The sequence below is a fragment of the Pongo abelii genome, chromosome 18 (assembly GCF_028885655.2).
Source record: "Pongo abelii isolate AG06213 chromosome 18, NHGRI_mPonAbe1-v2.0_pri, whole genome shotgun sequence".
NCBI classification, from domain to species: Eukaryota; Metazoa; Chordata; class Mammalia; order Primates; family Hominidae; genus Pongo; species Pongo abelii.
In genome coordinates, this window is record NC_072003.2 from 81,179,761 (window position 1) to 81,201,970 (window position 22,210).

Below are 22,210 nucleotides of genomic sequence, written 5' to 3' on the forward strand. Positions count from 1 at the left end.
GAGCCCCTGTCATCCAAACTCCTCCTAGGGATTGCTACTGTTGCTGCTTTCTAGATGATCTTCCAAGGATAGCTTATAGCTTAAACATATGGACATATACTTGTCAAATTTCCCTTAAATTGTATGTTACCCATTCCATTGAGTACTTGTCAGTAGCTCCTTTCCAGTCTTGTAGCTCTGCAGCGTTTTCTTTCTATAGCTAAGAATACAATGTAGGCCGGGCACGGTGGCTCACACCTGTAATCCCAGCACTTTGGGAGGCCGAGGCGGGCAGATCACAAGGTCAGGAGATCGAGACCATCCTGGCTAACACAGTGAAACCCTGTCTCTACTAAAAATATGAAAAATTAGCCGGGTGTGGTGGCATATGCCTGTAGTCCCAGCTGCTGGGGAGGCTGAGGCAGGAGAACGGCCACTGCACTCTAGCCTGGGAAACAGAGCAAGACTCCGTCTCAAAAAAAAAGAAAAAAAAAAGAATACAATGTATCTATCAGTTGTAGGAGGCATAGCAGAAATTCATTCTAGTATTAGGAAGAAGGAGGAATTTATTAAAGGATATTAGGTGGCTCGGAGAGTCTCCAGGAGGTCAGAGATCCAGGTCTGGAGTCTTCACAGCCAGAAACAAAGCACAACCACAGGTGGGATTGCTCGAGTAGAGCAGTGCCCACTGCCAGGACTGGGCACAGAGCATGGCTGGTTCTACTGGGCTCAGGGTACTGCACCCTCTGGTTCTCTCCCTCCAGATACCAGATGTTTCTGCCACTACCTTTGCCAGGTATGTACCCTCTGACACCTGCTTCTCTTGTTGGTGGCTTTTGAACACAAGCCTGATGCTGGTACGTCTGACTATGGGGCAGAGCTGAGCATTCCTACCCAAGCTGCAAGGGAGTGTGGGAAAACAAGATCTGGCTTTTTCTTTGGCTAGGTGTGGCCTCATATGGGGAGGCAGTCAAACATAGGAGGGCAAATTTTGCTGGGCACCCAAAAAGAATGGCAGAGCCCACTACATAATACTTATATGGGCTGGGCACAATGGCACATGCCTATAATCCCAACACTTTGGGAGGCTAAGGTGGGAGGATCACTTGAGGCCAGGAGTTCAAGACGAGCCTGGGCAACATAGTGAGACCCCATCTTTACCAAACAAAAAATAGTAATAATAATTAGCTGAGCATGGTGGCATGTACCTATAATCCCAGCACTTAGGTAGGCTAAGGCAGGAGGCTCACCTCTAGCTAGGAGCTCAAGGCCAGCCTGTGCAATATAGTGGGATCCCTGGCTTAAAATTTTTGTTTTTTTGAGACAGGGTTTCACTCTGTCACCCAGGCTAGAGTGCACTGGCGTGATCTCAGCTCACGGTAACTTCGACTTCCTGGGCTCAGGTGATTCTCCTACTCCTCAGTAGCTGGGACTATAAGTGCGCACTACCACACCTGGCTAATTTTTGTATTTTTTGTAGTAACAAGGTTTCACTATGTTGCCCAGGCTGGTCTCAAACTCCTGGGCTCAAGTGATCCTCCCACCTTAGCCTCCCAAACTGCTGGCCTTACAGGCATGAGCCACTTGCGCCCAGCTACAAAAATGTTTTTAAAGTTAGCTGGGTGTGGTTGTGCGTACCTGTAGTCCTAGCTACTCAGAAGGCTGAGGCAGGAGGATCTCTTAAACCCAGGAGTTTAAGGATGCAGTGAGCTATGATCAAGCCACTACAATCCAGCCTGGGCAACAGGGCCAGACCCTGTCTTTAAAATAATAATAATAATGATAATACTTAAATGTAAGTGTATTGTAATTAAGAAAGTATAATTCTTCTGATTATAACATGCTACACGGGTGAGAGGTGGCGTGTTGTAATGGTTAAGCTTGGGCAGCAGCCTGGGAGCTGACTGCCTGGGTTAGAGTCACATCTGTTTCCCTCGGCTAGCCTTTCAAACTTGACCATGGCTTGAACTTCATTATGCCCCAGTTTCCTCCTTTGTAAAATGGGGATCACAATAGAACACCCCTCATGGGTTGGGCTGAGGATGGGATGAGTTAACAGACGTAAGGCTTAGAACCATATCTAGCTCATTGTATTTGCTATGTAGTTGTTTGCTCTTCTCATTTTTCCAATCTTTTATTAAAAAATTTTAAAACATACAGAAAAGTAAAAAGGGTTGTATAGCAAGCATCCATCTAGCCACTACCTATGGTTTCACCCTGCACATTTACTCTTTTTTTTTTTTTTTTTAAGACATGGAGTCTTGTTCTGTCACCCAGGCTGGAGTGTGGTGGTGTGATCTCGCCTCACTCTAACCTCTGCCTCCTGGGTTCAAGCGATTCTCCTGCCTCAGTTTCCCAAGTAGTTGGGACTACAGGCATGCACCACCACGCCCTGCTACTTTTTGTATTTTTTAGCAGAGATGGGGTTTCACTATATGTTGGCTAGGCTGGTCTCGAACTCCTGACCTCAGGTGATCTGCGCACCTCGTCCTCCCAAAGTGCTGGGATTACAGGCCTGAGCCACCGTGCACGACCCCTGAACGTTTACTCTGTTTGCTTTATCACATCTGTCTAGGCCTCTTTCCAATTATTAATGCATGTTAATTTTAATGCATTTCAAAGTAATGGCAAATGCATACATATGTTGCTATTTTTTTTTAAAAAAGAGACTGTCAACTGTTAAACAAAATGGTCTGGGCATGGTGGCTCATGCCTGTAATCCCAGTACTTTGGGAGGCCAAGGTGGGTGGATCACCTGAGGTCAGGAGTTCAAGACCAGCCTGGCCAACATAGGAAAACCCTGTCTCTACTAAAAACACAAAAATTAGCCTGGTGTGATGGCATGCTCCTGTAGTCCCAGGTACTGGGGAGGCTGAGGCGTGAGAATCGCTTGATCCTGGTAGGTGGAGGTTACAGTGAGCCAAGATTGCATCACTGCACTCCAGCCTGGGCGATAGAGTGAGACTCCATCTCAAAAAACACAAAGTATATAAAATTGTCTGTATTTTCCTTTAACATAAGGAACAGAGTCCTATAGATGAAACAGAATCATTAGGTTGAGGGGAGAGTGAAAAGGCAGGCCAGGGACTTCCTGACAATGGGAACAGCCTGGGCAAAAGAATACTCCACTGCAGTTTCCCCCCCAAGTCCCCAAGAATGGCTGATCAGGCAGAGCCCCTTCAAATAAGCATTAAAAATACTTGCCAATCCCAAGGTTTTGGGTGGGCAAGGCAGAAGGATCACTTGAGGCCAGGAGTTTAAGATCAGCCTAAGCAACATAGTGAAACCTCACCTCTACAAACAAATTTTTAATTAGCGGGAATGGTAGCACATGCCTGTAGTCCCAGCTACTCAGGAGACTGAGGCAGGAGGATCCCTTAAGCCCAGGAGTTTGAGGCTGCAGTGAGCTATGATCATGCCACTGTACTCTAGCCTGGGCAACAGAGTGAGACCCTGTCTCTTAAAAACAATTAAATCAACAAAAAATAAAATAAAATACAAAAGATAAAAATACTTGCTTGCTCAGATTTGATTTAGAGGAGACTGAAGAAGAGGCCTTACAGAAGGCAAAGAAGGAAAGTTCTAGATGGGAGAACCCAGCCTCTCCTCCACTGCCCCAGATGATTCTGCTGTAGCCCAGATTTGCAAGCTCCACTCAGCAAAATAATCTGCCCGTATCAGTCATCCATTGCTGCATAAAAGATGACTCTAAAATGTAGTGGCCTAAAGCAACAATAACTCAGATTTTCTCATGGTTTCTGTGGGTTGGGTGTTTGGGAGTGGCTGGGAAGTTCCAGCTCTCTGCAGGGTCTCTCGTCCAGCTGCAGGTGGATGCCAACTTGGGCTGGGGCCATCTCCAAGGTGTCCTCACTCTCACGGCCTGTGCCTGGGCTGGGAAGACGTGAGCAGAGGTGAGCTTTACAGGTGGGGCTCCCTGGGCACCTCTCCAGCATGGTGAGGTCAGGGTAGCCGGTCTTCTAACGTCATCTTGGGGCTCCTAAGTTATGTGCCTCAAGCCAGGCAGAAGCTGTCACACGTTGTCTCTTTTGCTACATTCTATTGAGGCAGCTATAAAAAGTTACAAAGGGGGCCGGGTGTGGTGGCTCATGCCTGTAAATCCCAGCACTTTGGGAGGCTGAGGTGGGCGGATCACCAGAGGTCTGCAGTTCGAGAGCAGCCTGTCCAACATGGTGAAACCCCATCTCTACTAAATATAGAAAAATTAGCTGGGCGTGGTGGCAGGCACTTGTAATCTCAGCTACTCGGGAGGCTGAGGCATGAGAATCGCTTAAACCCAGGAGGCGGAGGTTTCAGTGAGCCAAGACTGTGCCACTGCACTCCAGCCTGGGCGACAGAGAGAGACTGTCTCAAAAAACAAAAACAAAAACAAACAAAAAATAGTTACGAAGTTCTGAGGCTGGGTGCAGTGGTTCAAGCCTGTAATCCCAGCACTTTGGGAGGCTGAGGCAGGAGGATTGCTTAAGCCCAGGAGTTCGAGACCAGCCTGGGCAACATGGTGAGACCCCGTTTCTACAAAAAATTTAAAAAATTAGCCAGGTGTGATGGTGCGAGCCTGTATCCCTAGCTACTCAGGAGGCTGAGTGGGAGGATTGCTGGAGCCCAGGAGGTCGAGGCTAGAGTGAGCTGTGATTAATTGAGCCACTGTACTCCAGCCTGGAGGACAGAGTGAGATCCTGTCTCAAAATAAATAAATAAATAATAAAAAGTGAAAAGTTACAAAGATCTGGCAGGTTCAAGGGAAGAAAACCCGGACCCCATCTCTCCATGGACGAATGTCAATGTCACAGTGTGGAAGAGCATGTGGGATGGAGGAAGAATCAGGGGATGTGTCTTTGGAAAGTGCAATTGCCCACGGCTGGCGTCTGAATAGATTCACTCTCCTCAAAGACACTTTTGCCACACTGATCACTGGGCAAGCATGCCCTGTGCAGGTCTCATCCTCCAGCCCATGCAGTTGTCTTTCAGCCGCAGGCTGAACACTGGCCATCCCAGCTGTGTCAGAGGCCTTTGGCAAGCCTAATTTTCTCCATCTTTTTTATTACCTTGCAGAACAGGTTGAACAGTGTCCCCCAAATTTATGTCCACCTGGAACCTCAGAACATAGCTGTATTTGGAAAGAGGGTCTTTGCAAATGTAGTCAAGTTAAGATGCGGTCATACTGCATTAGGTTACATCCTAAATTGATGAGGCTGGGCGTGGTGGTTCAATCCTGTAATCCCAGTACTTTGGGAGGCCAAAGTGGGCAGACCACTTGAGCTCAGAAGTTCAAGACCAGCCTGGACAACATGGTGAGACCCTGACTCTACAAAAAATATAAAAAATTAGCCGGGCGTAGTAGTGTGCACCTGTGGTCCCAGCTACTCGGGAAGCTGAGGTGGGAGCATTGGTTGAGCCTAGAGGTGAAGGCTGCAGTGAACCGTGATCACCCCACTGCACTCCAGCCTGGGTGACAGAGTGAGATGAGACACTGTCCACCCCAAAAATAAAAATAAAAAATAAATCAATGACTGGTGTGTCATAAGAAGAGGGACATTTGGACACAGAGACATGCACAGAGGGAAGGTGATATGAAGACAACACAGGGACATACAGGGAGAGCACCATGTGACAACTGAGGCAGACGATGGGGAGAGGCATCTACAAACCAGAGCACACAAAGGATTCCCAGCAACCACCCAAAGCTTGGAGAGAGGCATGGGACCATCTCCCCCAGAGCCTCTGGAAGAAACCAACCATGCTGGCCAGGCGTGGTGGCTCATGCCTGTAATTCCAGCACTTTGGGAGGCCCAGGAGGGCAGATCACTTGAGATCAGGAGTTCGAGACCATCCTGGGCAAGATGATGAAACCCTGTTTCTACATAAAATACAAAAATTAGCTGGGCGTCATGATGGGCACCTGTAATCCCAGCTACCCAGGAGGCTGAGGCAGGAGAATTGCTTGGACCCGAGAAGCAGTGGTTGCTGTGAGCTGAGATGGTGCTAGTGCCCTCCAGCCTGGGTGACAGAGTGAGACTCTGTCTCAATAAATAAATAAATAAATAAATAAATAATAAATGATGAAGAAACCAACCCTGCTGACCCCCGGGGTCTCAGACTTTTAGCTGCCACAACGGAGAGTTATGGTGTTTGTTACAGCAGCTCTGGGAAACTAATGCATGTTTTCAATGACATTTTGGCCCCTTCTCAATGGTGGTCTGGATGGCTGGTTGACAGCTAACTTCAGACCCGATGCAAAAGCCCAGTCTATGAAGGAATGTCCCCTGTGGACAGCTACTGTGTAGCCAAGGTGGGTTACATACTAGGAAAGGGTCCTGGGGGCCCCCACAGGGAGCTAACTCTGTTGACGGGGGACCCGGGTAACAGATGCAGGCATTTGCTGTGAGTCACGAGACACTGATGTGTGTTTGCTTACTTGGGTATTTTTTTACTTTTTGTTTTTTAACATTGTAAATGAGGCTTAGCCTTCCCAGGTGTGTCCTACCTCTTCTGTCTCCTGTCTCCCATCTCTGTGTCCTGTCTTCTGGAGCTGGTGTGATTTTGTCAACATGGGCACTATTTATGATGGCAACAGCTGTGACCTTTAGAGCCAGGAGGAAAGCTACCTACAGGGACTCAGGCCTTTCTCTCCAAGTGGGGCCATAAACTGTTATTCACCAAAACATGGGGGAGGCATAGGAGGGAAACACAGCCGCTCCTAGGGGAAGCCACTCTGTTTCTCCTCTGCAGGGTTGGAGACACAGGGGGGCACCTGGCTGTGCCCCCAATCCTGCCCTCAAGCTCTGCACCATTTTGTAACCCTCAAAAGCAATCCCAGCACTTTGGGAGGCCCACTGCCTGAGAAGTTGTATTTGCTGAGCCCACTGTACTTGCTGAGCCCACTGCCTGAGAAGTTCATTTTCCAGGCCCTTACTTAACCAGTGCCTCCTCCTCCTCCTCCTCCTCAGGTCACCCTCCTTCAAGAAGCCTTTGTGACCACCACATGCAAACCCAGCCCTTCCTCCCCCATTATATTCATCTGCTCTGCTAAAGTGCTCACCCCACTGGAAATTATCTTGTTTGTGTGTTTCCTTGTTTACCGTCTGTCTTCATTAGAATGGAAGAGCCATCGGTATTTTGTCTTTTTTTTCACTCTTGTCCATTCTTGTATCCTCAGCTTCTAGAACATTCCCTGGAACACAGCAAGTGTTCAGTTATTGTTCATGGAGTGACAGATGTCTCAGCCAAGAAGGTACAATCACAGGGAAGAATGACTTCAATTGGTCTTGACTTCAACCTGCTTCCAGCCTGGTTCCCTTCTCCCACCTCCCTACAGCCCACAGAAGAACTTTTCCAAACCAGAAGTCTGTCCAGGTCATTCTTCTGCTCTAAGGCTTTCAGTATCTCCCCATTATCCCCAGGAGGAAGTCCAAATGCCTTAGCAAGTGTCAAGGTCAAGGGACACTTGGTGAGCCCTGCTTTCCTTGCTAGTCACTCGTGCACAGCTGAGTCCTTCCCCAGAGTGGATGTCACTCATGCTGTTCCCATTGCCTAGTTTCCTGCTCCTCTCCACCCCATTCAACTGATAAACTCTTTTTTTTTTTTTTTTTTTTTTTTGAGTCTGAGTCTCGATCTATCACCCACACTGGAATGCAGTGACCCGATCTCGGCTCACTGCAGCTTCTGCTTCCTGGGTTCAAGAGATTCTTGTGCCTTAGCCTCCCAAGTACCTGGAGTTACAGGTGTCTGCCAACATGCCCGGCTAATTTTTGTATTTTTAGTAGAGACGGGGTTTCACCACGTTGGCCAGGCTGTTCTTGAACTCCTGACCTCAAGTGATCCCCCGCCTTGGCCTACCAAAGTGCTGGAATTACAGGCGTGAACCACTGTGCCTGGCCTCAACTGATAAACTCTTGTCCTTTTACTAGGCTCAGCTTAGGGACCGTCACCTCCAGGAAGCCTTCCCAACCTGCACTGATCATTTCTTCTTCTTCTCTTTGGGATTATCACTTGTATTGTAATCAAATCTTGTTTTTTTCTTTAAAAAATATTATTTGCATTCAGTAAAATTCACCCTTTTTGATATACAGTTCTGAGGTTTTTTTTTTTTTTAGTTCTATGAGTTTTGACAAATGTATAAAGTTGTAATCTCCAACACAATCAAAATATAAAACAATTTCCTCATCCCTCCTCAATTCCCTTATGCTCTTTTGTATCCAACACCTCTTCCCACTCCAACCCCTGGCAACCATGGATTTGCTTTCTGTCTGTACAACACTGCCTCTTCCAGAATGTCATATATAAAATCATGCTGTTTATAACCTTTAATGCTGGTGTCTTTTTTTGGGGGAGTTGGTTGGGGGGTGGGACGAAGTTTCGCTCTTTTTGCCTAGGCTGGAGTGCAATGGCACAATCTCGGCTCACTGCAACCTCTGCCTCCAGGGTTCAAGCGATTCTCCTTCCTCAGCCTCCTGAGTAGCTGGGATTACAGGCGCCCGCCACCATGCCCGCCTAATTTTTGTACATTTAGTAGAGATGGGGTTTCACCACGTTGACCAGGCTGGTCTTGAACTTTTGACCCACCTCGGCCTCCAAAAGTGCTGGGATTACAGGCATGAGCCACCATGCCCGGCCTAATGCTAGTGTCTTTCACTCGGCTTACAGTCATGCATTTGAAATCCAGCCTTGGTCTTGTGTGTATCAATAATTACTTTTTATAGCCGAGTGCTACTTCACTGTATGAATTTTTGTTTATCCAGTCACAAATGAAAGACGTTTGTGTTGTTTCCAGTTTGCAGTGATTATGAATGAAACTACTATAAACATTAGTGTTTTTCTGTGGACATATGTTTTCATATCTCTTAGGTAAATACAGGTGAGTTTGCTGGGTCATATGGTAAGTGAATGTTTAACTTTTTAAAGAAACTGCCCAGCTGTTTTCCAGTGAGGCTGCACTGTTTTGCATTTCCACCAGTGGCTCCACATCCTCACCAGCACTCGGTGTTATCGTCAGGTTTGTTTTTTTTTTTTTTTTTTTTTCCGAGACGGAGTTTCGCTCTTGTTGTCCAGGCTGGAGTGCAATGGTGCGATCTCAGCTCACTGCAACCTCCACCTCCCAGGTTCAAGTGACCCCCCTGCCTCAGCCTTCTGAGTAGCTGGGATTACACATTCCCCCCACCATACCTGGGAAATTTTTTGTATTTTTAGTAGAGATGGGGTTTCACCATGTTGGCCAGGCTGGTCTCCAATTCCTGACCTCAGGTGATTCACGCACCTTGGCCTCCCAAAGTGCTGGGATTACAGGCATGAGCCACCGTGCCCAGCCTGTCGTCTGTTGTTTTACATTTTAACCATTTTAATAGGTGCGTATTTTTTGTTCAACCAGTTGGTCTTCCCCAGCAGCTTGTAACTCCTGACAGAGAATAAATCTTTCATCTCCTTATCCTCAGAGCCTGTAGTAGTGACTGACATGTGGTAGGTGCTCAAGAAATGCTGCGGGCTGACTGAATGAGTCCACTCATGGAATGAATGAATTTCTCGACTGCATGAATGAGGGTTCTATTGAAACAGTGCTTAAGGTAAGTTTGTTTCAGATGCCATGTGAGTTTCTCTGCTCCCCCACAAAGGAACTCACCATGAGTGATGAGGTAGTCTTTCTGAAATGGTTGCTGCAGGTAAAACCCCCTTACCATTACGTCTAATATCTTTCTGTATCTGCCCAAAGTGCCCAGACTGCTTCTACCTCTGAATAGGCTTGCATGGGTTTCTTCCCTGTTGTTTCAATGAAAGGCACTGGTGCCCATACTAGAGGGTGCAAGAGAATGATAGCGGCGGGGGGCAGTTAAATGCAGATCCCCAGGCCCTGCCCCCAGGTTCTGATTCAGCAAGGCCTATAACTCCCGGCGCATCTCAGACTTTTCTAAGGCTCCCCAGGAGAGGTGAGAGTCCTCTGTAGAAGTGTAAATAATTCTGGGTCTTGAAAAAGACATGGGCCTTCAGATTCTAGTTCTGCCACCACTGGTGGTTCACTCCTGCCGGTCGCTTAATGCCTCTGAGCCTCAGTTTTCTTATCTGTAAAGCTGTCCTGAAAGTAATGGAGCTTCCCAGTTCCACTGTGAGGATGAAATACATTCACTGCATGAAGGGCCCTGACGCAAGGTAGATATTCAATAAATGTTGTGGATTTTGGTAAGCCAAAAACATTCCAAGTGCTTTCTCTCCACCCCCTTCGCTAACTGCCTTATATTTTAATTTTTATTGATGCATAACAATGCAGAGAAGTGTACAGTTCACTGGATCTTCACACCGAACACACCCATGCCCACATAACCCACACCCCAATCGAGAAACCAGCACCCCTCAGGACTCGCCTGGGTGCGCTGCTCATCACCACCTTCCCAAGGGCAACCGTTCTCCTGACTTCTAGCAGCCTTGTTTTTGAAACAGTTTTAGTTTTCTGTAACAACTAAGACATGCATAGTAAAGAATATTTAGAAAACACTGACAAGAGAAAAAAATCAGAGACATGTTAACATACTGAACAGCCTTTAAAAAATATTAATTTTTTGGCCTGGTGTGGTAGCGCATGTCTGTAATCCCAGCCCTTTGCGAGGCTGAGGTGGGTGAATCGTTTGAGCTCAGGAGTTCAGGACCAGCCTGGGTAACACGATGAAACCTTATCTCTACAAAAAAATACAAACATCTAGCCAGGCATGATGATGTGTGCCTGTAGTCCCAACTACTTGGGAGGCTGAGGTGGGAGGATTGTATGAGCCCGGCTGAGGGGGGGGGCAGAGGTTGCAGTGAGCTGAGATTGCGCCACTGCCCTCCTGCTTGGGCTACAGAGTGAGACCCTGTATCAAAATAATACTACTAACTTTCTGTTGAGGTGTAACATGCATAAAATGGCCCAGATCAGGCCGGGCACAGTGGCTCACACCTGTAATCCCAGCACTTTGGGGGGCCGAGGCGGGCGGATCGTGAGGTCAGGAGATCAAGACCATCTGGCTAACATGGTGAAACCCCGTCTCTACTAAAAATACAAAAAATTAGCTAGGCGTGGTTGCAGGCGCCTGTGGTCCCAGCTACTCGGGAGGCTGAGGCAGGAGAATGGTGTGAATCCAGGAGGTGGAGCTTGCAGTGAGCCAAGATTGTGCCCCTGCACTCCAGCCTGGGTGACAGAGCAAGACTCCATCTCACAAAAAAAAAAAAAAGACCCAGATCATAAGTACAGAGCTCAGTACATTTTCATAAAGTGACTAACCCATGTGACCACAAGATCAAAACCTAGAACATCGCAGCCCTCAAGGTTCTTCCTTCTGCTGCCTCCAAGGCAGTCAGACTCACTATTCTGACTTCTTTTTGTGTGTGAGAAAGAGAGTCTCTCTCTGTTGCTCAGGCTAGAGTACAGTGGTGTTGTCACAGCTCACTGCAGCCTTAAACGCCTGTGCTCAAGCGATCCTCCCATATCAGCCTCCCAAGTAGCCAGGACTCTTCTGACTTCTAAAAGCACTGATGAGTTTCGTGAAACGCAGCCTTGTTTTAGACAAAGATTCCCTCCCTCTAGTGCTGTTGGAGAACTCTTGCTGATCCCTCAGGACCCAGTTCTGAGGTTACCTCCTCTGAGAAGTCTTCCCAGCTCCATGAGGCAGAGGATTAGCCCTTGCCTGATTTGTCCCTCTAATTCAGCTCTTGCCATTCTGTGATAGTAAATGCCTCTTCCTGCTGTCTCACCGTTGAGAGGTAAATATGTCTAATCTATTTTTCTAATATAGGGTATAGTGGGTTGAATTTTGACCCCCCCACCCCCCACCCAAAAAAAACAACAAAAAAACTAAGTCCTAAACCCTGTACCTGTGAATGTAACCTTACTTGGAAATAAGGTTTGTTTTTGTTTTTGTTTGCTTATTTGTTTGTTTGTTTGAGATGGAGTCTCTTTCTCTTGCCCAAGCTGGAGTGCAGGGGCAGGATCTCTGCTCACTGCAACCTCCGCCTCCTGGGCTCAAATTATTCTCCTGCCTCAGCCTCCCAACTAGCTGGGACTCCAGGCTGTGCCTCTATGCCTGGCTACTTTTTGTATTTTTAGTAGAGACGGATTTTCACCATGTTGGTCAGGCTGGTCTTGAACTCCTGACCTTAGGTGATCTGCACGCCTCGGCCTCCCAAAGTGCTGGGATTACAGGTGTGAGCCACTGGTGCAAGGCTGGAAATAGGGTCTTTATAGAGGTAATTAAGTGAAGGATCTCAGGATGAGATCCTCCTGGATTGAGGGTGGACACTAAATCAGAGGACTGGTGTTCTTACCAGAGAAAGGAGAGGGATATTTGAGACAGAGAGCAGAGGGCCATGAGGAGACGGAGGCAGAGTTAGAGTGATGCAGCTCCAAGCCAAGGAGCGCGGGATCACCACCAACCACAGAACCTGGGAGAAAGGCGTGGGGTACATTCTCACCTAGGGCCTAAGGAGGGAACCAGTGCTGCTGCTGGCACCTTGCATTCAGACTTCTGGCCTCCAGAACTGTGAGATGATATATTTCTATTTTTTTTAAAGTCACCAAGTTCATGGTAATTTGTTATGGCAGCCTTTGGAAGGTAAGACACGGGGCCTGGTATTAAATAAGGGCTCAGTGTTGAATGAATGAAAGGGGCCAGGCACGGTGGCTCACGCCTATAATCCCAGCACTTTGGGAGACCGAGGTGAGTGGATCACCTGAGGTCAGGAGTTCAAGACCAGCCTGACCAACATGGTGAAACCCTGTTTCTACTAAAAATACAAAAAAAAAAAAAAAAAAAGCTGGGTGTGGTGGTGCATGCCTGTAATCCCAGCTACTCGGGAGGCTGAGGCAGGATAACCAGGGAGGTGGAGGTTGCAGTGAGCTGAGATCATGCCACCGCACTCCAGCCTGGGCAACAGAGTGAGACTCCGTCTCAAAAAAAAGAATGACTGAAAAGGCTAAGTAAGGAGGCTGACTGAAAGGGCTAAGTAAGGAGGCTTGCTGGTCTGTGATGGGAACAAAAGGGAGACGTTTGGATGCCTTCTTGCTCTGTGCCAGCCGCCTCGTGCAGCCTGTGACCACTGCAGGACCCTGCGGACTGCCTGCCTGATACCATCCCCCCTTACCCCTGCTGACAGCTGCCCTGTTTGGCCACATACCCTTGGGCATCCTCTCATGATGTGGGGAAGCTGATCCATCCTAAATGTCCTGCCAAATGTGGAAAATCCCATTTTCTTGGAGAGTGACTGAGGCAGAGCGGGCTTTGTGACCCATTTCTGGCCAATGAGACAGAGGGAAAGCATGCTGAGTGTTGGGGGGGGCGGGGTGGGCGTTGGGAAAAGGTATACTCTTTTCAGTCTCTTCCCTTTCAGGTCTGGTTGCCAGGAGTGGCAGACGTGGAAAGAATCGGTGTCTCTGTTGACACACTTGAACTTCTCAGTGTACCCTGTCTGCACCCCAACCACTCCTGGGCTTCCAGCAATGTGAGATCATTGATAGCCTTTTTGTGGAAGCTGAATACGTCCTAGCGGAGATTCCAGACGTGAGAACGAGGGGCTTTTGTCTTCAGCAGTGCAGATTGGGAAACTGACGCTCAGAGACTATTACATCGTTGGAGACACGGGGGGAGGGGTAAGTGGCAGAGCTGGGATTCACACTGAGGCCCACCTGTTTCTGTGTCCCATGTTTTCAGCCACTCTTGTACACTGTTGCTCTCGGCTTTCAACGGGCTGTCTTGATTTTACATGAGGTTTGGGGCCTGGCAAACGCCTGGTTGCAGTCTGGTTCTTTGCACAACAGGGTCTGCACGTTGAGTGTCCATTACAATGTGATGACTACTGAGTCAGCCCCAGGGGTCCCATCTAACCGGGATCCATGCCCAGGGCTTGGATATGCATTCACGGACTCACTCCTCTACAGCAGCCCTATTTGTCAAAGCAGAAAGTGAAGTTTACAGAGGCTGCAAATGCTTTGCAGAGCTACAAAGACAGTGAGTGACTGGGACTGGAACCAGCTGTCTCACTCCAAAGCCCCCTTTGTGTGTCCCTCCAACTACACTCTGTGCCCATCAGGCAGGACTTTGATGGTTACGGCTATATCCCTGGAGCCTGGGAGTCCTGGCATCTTGCAGGCACTCAGCAAATGTTTGTTGAATGAATAAATGAGCTCCACCAGGACTCCAGGTTAGAGGTGCTCAAAGCAAACCTATGGGTCGGGCACAGTGGCTCATGCCTGTAATCCTAGCACTTTGGGAGGCTGAGGTGGGTGGATTGCCTGAGCTCAGGAGTTTGAGATCAGCCTGGGCAACATGGTGAAATCCTGTCTCTACTAAAAATACCAAAAAAAAAAAAAAAAAAAAAAAAAAAATCAGGCATGGTGGTGCACGCCTGTAGTCCCAACTACTCAGGAGGCTAAGGCACAAGAATCACTTGAGCCCAGGAGGCAGAGGTTGCAGTGAGCTGAGATCCAACCACTGCACTCCAGCCTGGGTGATAAAAAAAAAAAAAAAGCCAAACCATTAAACCGGGGGCTCCACCAAGCTGGCCACAATTTAAATAGCAGAGGGATCTGCCCTCCCCCTACCTCCAGAAGCAGTGAGGCCTAACCCCATTGAAAGCCCATTCTGGGTGGTACTTCCTCTCACAGAGGCCTGCCAGCCAGCAGCTGGGACTCGGCAGGTCCCCAGGGATGTGTGCTTCTCTGAACAATGTTGGGAAAGGAAACTAGACTCAAGGGCTCCGGGGGGTTTTCTGGTCATTTTGGCTGTGGGGGTAGAGGGGTAGGGTTGGCGAGGTTCCCTGGGGCAGGGCGGTGGACCTCAGCCTGGTCACTGCCTTTGGAGGTGGTGGTGGAGGAGGGGAAAGGAGGTCTAGGTTTGAAATAACCCTCTGAGGGTGTTTTTTGTTGTTGTTGTTTGTTTGTTTGTTTGTTTTTTTGTCAGGGTCTTACTCTGTTGCCCAGGCTGGAGTGCAGTGGCACATGATCTCAGCTCACTGCCTGCAACCTCTGCCTCCTGGGCTCAAGTGATCCTCCTGCCTCAGCTTCCCAAGTAGCTGGGACTCAGGCACATGCCACCGCCTGGCTAATTTTTAAAGTTTTTGTAGAGATGGAGGTCTCATCATGTTGCCCAGGCTAGTCTTGAACTCCTGGGCTTAAGTTGTCCACCCTTCTTAGCCTCCCAAATAGCTGAGATTACAGGTATGAGCCAATGTGCCCAGTCCACAGATATTTTTCAAAACAGCTTTATTGAGATATAATTCACATCCCATGCAACTCATCCATGTAAAGTGTACAGTACAGAGGCTTCAGCACATTCACAGAGCTGAGCAGCCATTGTCACAATCAATTTTAGAACATTCTTATCATCCCAAAGAGCAGCCCTGTACCCCTTATCTGTTACCTTCCGATAGGCCCGCTCTCTGCTTTCCTGGTCCTTGGCAACCACTGATCTATGTTCTGTCTTGATAGATTTGCTGATTCTGGATATGCTAAAGGTGGGTCTTATGATGGGGAAATTAGGTCCAAAGCGGGTGGCTGAGCAGCCCATAGCCACACAACTAAGGAAGGGGCAGACCTGGGACTGGAGCCCAGATTCCTTGCTTCCCAAGTTCATGCTTTCACAGGAGGTCTTCTTCTTCCCAGTAAGAATTCCTAAAATAGCCAGCCTTGGTTTTGCCCCATGGGGTGAGTGCTTTACCTCCCTCATCTCACAGCCCCCTCAGATGTAGGTACATTTCTGATACCCATAGGTATAATGATGAGGAAACTGACACCCAGAGAGGCTAATGGTCCAATGCACCATGGCTGCCAACAAAGAGAAGAGGGTAATAGGGAAAAGCATTTGTAAGCCCAAGGACTGGTGAGCAACACAGAATACAAAGAGTCAAGATGATTCAGCTTAAAATGTAATTTTCTTTCAGATTTTTCTTTCTTACCTACCCACCCACCTTTTTCTTTTATAGGAAAAGGAAAAGAAAGATCCCCCTACCCTTTGAGGTCACTTCCTGACCCATTTGTGAATCTATGTAGAGTGGTTACAAACTCACGTCTCCCTGCCTGAATGCCTCTTATTAATCTGGGGATGGGTGGCAGGTCAGCATGCCCATGGGCTCTGACACCAGACAGGCTGAGGTTCAAATCCTGCCCCCACCACCCACTGACTTAACCCCCTCTAGCCCTCTGACAGCTAACCTGTGACAGGGCCTTTCTACCGCATGTGTCTGAGCCCATAGAGTGGTTTCTTCCTTCTTTCTTTCTTTCTTTTTTTTTTTTTTTTTTGAGACGGAGTCTTGCTCTGTCGCCCAGGCTAGAGTGCAGTGGTGCAATCTTGGCTCACTGCAAGCTCCACCTGCCGGGTTCAGGTCATTCTCCTGCCTCAGCCTCCTGAGTAGCTGGGATTATACGCACCCACGACCACATCAGGCTAATGTTTTTGTATTTTTAGTAGAGACGGGTTTTCACCACATTAACCAGGATGGTCTCGATGTTCCAACGTTGTGATCCGCCCGCCTCAGCCTCCAAGGTGCTGGGATTACAGGCGTGAGCCACCGCACCTGCCTCAGAGTAGTTTCTTTCCCTACCTATTTTATTCCACGGAAAAGAAAGAATACACAGAATGGTTCCTTCCCCACCTATTATCCTTGGGAAAAGAAGTATCATTTTACATTAGAGTCCTCCCAGAACAGCGCCTGCCGCCTTGATGATGACGATGATTGTTATTTTTGAGATGGAGTCTTGATCTATCACCTATGCTGGAGTGCAGTGGCACCATCTTGGCTCACTGCAGCCTCTGCCTCCTGGGTTCAAATGATTCTCCTACCTCAGACTCCTGAGTGGCTGAGACTACAGGTGTGTGCCAGCATGCCTGGCTAATTTTTGTATTTTTATTAGAGAGGGAGTTTTACCATGTTGGCAAGGCTGGTCGTGAACTCCTGATCTCAGGTAAGCCGCCTGCCTTGGCCTTTCAAAGTGCTGGGATTACAGGCATGAGCCACTGCACCCAGCAGATTATTTTTATTTTGAACAACCAAGTTAGAGTTTGAGAAAGAGATGAGGGGCCCCAGTACTCTCTTTCAATCCACTGATTCCTTCAGTTGTTCACCTGGGGGGTGGGGTTGGGCTGGGGGTTGGTTAGCAAAAAATGAGCCAAAGAAGAAAATGAATTAAAAACATGAAAGAAAAAAAAAGCAAACTGCCATTTATGATGACCATTATCTGACACACAATGGACATTTTAACTCAAAAATACTATAGGTTCACAGGCATAGATTAAACAGAAACCTGTTCTTCATGTTCTTATTTTTTTGCTTGCTTCCCACAGATGAGAGAAAAATCCAGCCAGAATTGGCATCTGTCAAGATAGGCTTTTAGGAGCCACGGCTCCCTAGAGTGGTCTCCACACATTCTGATTATATGCAATCTCATTTTGCCAGCAAGAGACTTAACCCACTCCCCTACCCATGTAGACTTTGTAATAATAAATTATACATATATATGACTGTACTAATATATTATGTACATTATATAACACATACTAAAACAGAAATGTGAAAAAGATTGGTTGAAATAAATACAAGCTGAAGTTCTAAAAAAAAAAAAAAAAAAAAAGAGACAAAGAAATTGCCCCTAGATGTACTCATTTTTCCTGGGGAATTGGTCCCATGACTTTAAGTGGTTGATGTCATAATGAGTCCTTCCAAGATCTCTTTAAAAAATTGATGTGTTAAGTGATCTGTGGTGATAAGCACGGGTATACACGTCAGTTGGGAGTGCTGAAAGAAATGAATCCACAGATCTTGCAAAGTCAGCAAACGAGTCCTATGGCTTGGGATACAATATTGACAGTGAGAGTGATATTCCTCAATTAAAAAATGCTATAGCAGGCCGGGCGCAGTGGCTCATGCCTGTAATCCCAGCACTTTGGGAGGCCAAGATGGGTGGATCACTTGAGGTCAGGAGTTTGAGACCAACCTGGCCAACTTGGTGAAACCGCATCTCTACTAAAAATACAAAAAATTAGCCAAGTGTGATGGCATACACCTATAATCCCAGCTACTCAGGAGGCTGAGGCAGGAGAATCACTTGAACCTGGGCGGTAGAGGTCGCAGTGAGCCGAGATCGTGCTACTGCACTCCAGCCTGGGCAAGAGAGCAACACTTTGTCTCAAAAAAAAAAAAAAAAAAAAAAAAAGCTATAACAGACCAGTGGCACATGCCTGTGATCCCAGTGCTTTGGGAGGTAGAGGCAGGAGGATTCCTTGAGGTCAGGAGTTCAAGAACAGCCTGGGCAACATAGTGAGACCTCATTTCGAAAAAAGAAAATTAGCCAAGTGTCGTGTGCGTCTATAGTCCCAACTCTTCAGGAGGTGGAAGCAGGAGGATCGCTTGAGTCCCGGAGTTCGAGGATGTGGTGAGCTATGATGGCACCACTGCACTCCAGCCTGGGTGACAGAGTGAGACCCTGCCTCTTTGAAAAAACAAGCTACAACTCAAGCAACTTGGAAGTGAAATTCAAGTGCCTGACAGCTGTCTAGGTGCCCCTGAAGCTGGCTCTAGTCACAACAAAGATACCTCCATTAAAGAGCATAGGAAGGGTTTGAATCAGATAGCTTCATGCAACACACGAACGGAAAAATAAATTTCTTAAAGAATATATTAGCTTCTTCTCATGAGATCAGGAAAACGGGACATCAATTGTCTGGGGTTCTTTGCTCCTGACTCCCTTTGGGGCACTATGTTGATCAAGTTTTACAGATGGGGAAACCGAGGCTGTCGGTTTTTAAGTGGTCTGCCTAAGGTAACAATAAGGGGTGGTCTGACTCCAGCGCAGCCTCAACGTCGGCTTCAAATTAGGGCCATGAATTGGCAATTCCTGGCGGGTGATTGTGAGGAGTATATTTATTTTTATTATTTATTTATTTATTTATTTATTTTTGAGACGGAGTGTCTGTCGGCCACACCCATCCTAGCTCATTGCTGTCTCGAACTCTCGAGCTCAAGCGATCCTCCTGTCTAGGCTTCCCAAAGAGCTGGGATGACAGGCGTGAGCCCGGGCGCCCGGCCGGGAGTGTGTTAGGTATACGGCAAACACCTGGACTGCGGCCGGCGCTCCAGGAATGCTATGATATTGGGGAATTCCATTTGCACCTGGCCAAGTGGCCTCGGGCAGGTAGCCTCCCCTCGGGCTGCCTCAGTTTGTTCCTTGGCACGCAGAGGCGGGGCTCCAGGCCTGGGCCGCTCCACGGCTGGGAGGGCGCGGGGACGCTGCGCCCCGGGTGCGCTCCGAGAGGCGGACCGGGCTGGGCGCGCCTGGGGCGGGGCGAGGCGGGGCTGTGCGGGGGGCGGCCCCCGAGGATCACGTGGCGCGGCGCCGCGGCCGAAGCAGAAGTAGCGAGCGCCGGCGGCGGAGGGCGTGAGCGGCGCTGAGTGACCCGAGTCGGGACGCGGGCGGCGCGCGCGGGACCCCGGAGCCCAAACCCGGGGCAGGCGGGCAGCTGTGCCCGGGCGGCACGGCCAGGTGAGCTGCCCGGCCGGGAGCGAGGCAGGCAGGGCGCCTAGGGACCTGCGCCCCGCGGGGACCGTCGCCCAGGGCGCCGCGTCCGAGGGGGTCTGCGTCCTGGCTCAGCCGGAGCGGGCAGGGACGGGGCGCACCCTCGGGGACCCCGGCCCGCCGTGCCCGGGGTCCGTTTGGTGACGGCAGGGATCCTGGCCCAGCCACCGGCCACTTCCTCACCCCGGGCCGGCGCCACCTCTCCGGTCCGTGAGGTGGGGCGGCCCCAGCTTTGAATGGGGACCGGGAGGAAGGTCAGGGGTCGTGTGGGGGCTGGCGTTCAAAACTCCTCTTTTTCGAGCGGCTCTGCGTGGGCTGGCGCCGTCTCTCCTGACCGCCCCTGTGCCCAGAGCTCGCGGACGCTCGGAGCCACACTTCCCCGTCTCACTTCGGTGGTTGCGGGTGGCGGGTGGGAGCGATACCGCGGGAGGCGCAGTCCTTCCCCGAGACTTTTGGAGAGCTTGCAGGACACTCGCGATGCCCGCTCCGCAACTGTCTGCGTAATTATGCGTGTGTATGTGCGTGTTCCTGGTTGTGCTTTGGAATCCTAAAGAGGGCGTTACCCGCGCAGCGCAAGAGTTCAGGTTAAAGATGTGCCGCGTTTGGATAGGGAGCTCCTGGATTCCAGCAGGACGGTGCGGCGGGGCTCTCTTGGTACCCTAATCTTGAACTAGGGTGAGAAACTATGGGGGGCGGGGTGGTAAAGGGGTGACATGGCGCGAGGGAAACAGGTGGCCTTGCCCGTCGGAACTTAATTTGAATTTCAGTTCCATCAGTGTGACCCTGGGCAAGTTGAAGAACCTTTTTGAGTCTGTTTACCCCTCTGGATACTGGAGCCACCCAAGCCTATTTTCCAGGGCTGTGTCGAGAATTGGGGCTTATTGCTGTTCCACGAGGTTCGCTGAGAATCGGGGCGCATCCATGGAGAGTCCTTGGGCAGTTCCTGACTCTCTCGTTCAAGGGCATTCTCTGGGGCATGGGCCCTCCTCCTTAGCTACAGTTCTGTGGGGAAGTTTTACAGAATTTTGAAGTCTATGCCAGCCTCAAGCAGTTTCTCTTGCAAAGGTGTGTGTGCGGTCACGTGTATACCAGCTCAGGGACAATCCTCATTGTGAGCCTCACTGATGTTTAAGTCACCTAATGATGCAACTGCCTTCCCCCACCAGCGACTGGAGTATGGGCAGTTCCTCTGGAAGAGGAAAAGCACAGACCCCATGAATAGCCCTTTTGCACTCATTGGGTAGAGTCGGTGAAAAGCTGCTGGTGAGAAAACTTTTGAAAACACTTCTTGGTCAGGCGCGGTGGCTTACACCTGTAATCCCAGCACTTTGGGAGGCCGAGCTGGGCGGATCACTTGAGGTCAAGAGTTCCAGACCAGCCTCACCAACATGGTGAAACCCCATCTCTACTAAAACTACAAAAATTACCTGGGCCTGGTGGTGGGCGCCTGTAATCCCAGCTACTCAGGAGGCTGAGGCAGGAGAATCACTTGAACCCAGGAGGTGGAGGTTGCATTGAACCCAGATCATGCCACTGCACTCCAGCCTGGGTGACAAGAGAGACTCCGTCTCAAAACAAACAAACAAACACAAACAAACACAAACACTTCTTAATTTAGAAAACAGCAAGAACACAAAGAGAAAAGTTTGCCCTTTACATCATCACTTAATATAAATAAAGTCAATTTGTATCCTCTATCCTCTCCCAGCCTCCGATAAATAGTAACCACTCTCCTGGATTTACCAGCAGATCGCCTTTATAAAAATGGAATTGTATCATACTCATACAGTTGCAACTATTGTTTGCAGCTATTTTTTTTAATTGATCTCACAAATCTTTCCGGATCAAATTGCTTATCTATCATCCTCATTCTTTCTGATAGCTAGTGAGCGTTCTTCAATGCATGCGCACCATTATTTATCCAGGAGGCCCCCCATATTGATGAGCAGTTGTTTTCTGTTTTTTTTTTTTATGTATTTCTATTGCAAATATTGCTTCCATGATTTTCTGTCATATATATTGCATCTTTGTGCATGTCTTTCTTTACATGTACAATTGCGGGATCGAAGCATATGCGTGTTTTGCTTTTTAATAGCTGCTCACAGGTTGCCCTAAAAGAGCAGGGGTGGAATTTACGCTCTCACCTACAGTGGCTGACACTGTTCCTTTGAAAGTAGTGTGTTCCCTCTGATGCTGCAGGGTGGGTGTAAGGTGCAGCAGGAATGTCCCTTGAACTGTTGGAGGGGCCCTTACCACTCAAGTATTTGCCTGTGCTCCATTTTAACAGAACTGTCTTGTGGGATTTTGGATGAAATCCTGTACTGGCTTACTATGCAGAGAGCACTGAAGAGACAAAAACTTCCTTGATTTCTGGTTTGGGGTCCTTGTATCTCATTTCATGTCCTTCTTCTTTTTTTCTTTTTTTTTCCCCGAGACGGAGTCTCGCTCTGTCGCCCAGGCTGGAGTGCAGTGGCGCGATCTCGGCTTACTGCAAGCTCCGCCTCCCGGGTTCACGCCGTTCTCCTGCCTCAGCCTCCCGAGTAGCTGGGATTACAGGCATGTGCCACCACATCCAGCTAATTTTTTGTATTTTTTTTTAGTAGAGACGGGGTTTCATCGTGTTAGCCAGGATGGTCTCGATCTCCTGACCTCATGATCCGCCCACCTCGGCCTCCCAAAGCGCTGGGATTACAG

At 48.8% G+C, this 22,210-nt stretch overlaps 1 protein-coding gene and 1 long non-coding RNA gene across 3 annotated transcripts in view; both read left to right on the forward strand.

The window, feature by feature from the left end:
- Window positions 1–8,065, forward strand: part of LOC129050852 (uncharacterized) — a 41,741-nt gene extending 33,676 nt beyond the window's left edge. For both annotated transcript variants that reach the window (XR_008514709.1, XR_008514708.1), the window contains one exon: window positions 7,154–8,065. This is a non-coding gene — a long non-coding RNA (uncharacterized LOC129050852). The remainder of the gene's footprint in view (window positions 1–7,153) is intronic.
- An 11,278-nt stretch (window positions 8,066–19,343) lies between these two features.
- Window positions 19,344–22,210, forward strand: part of PLCG2 (phospholipase C gamma 2) — a 177,361-nt gene continuing 174,494 nt past the window's right edge. The window contains exon 1 of the mRNA XM_024233949.3: window positions 19,344–19,483. The gene's annotated coding sequence lies outside the window, so the exon portion shown is untranslated. The remainder of the gene's footprint in view (window positions 19,484–22,210) is intronic.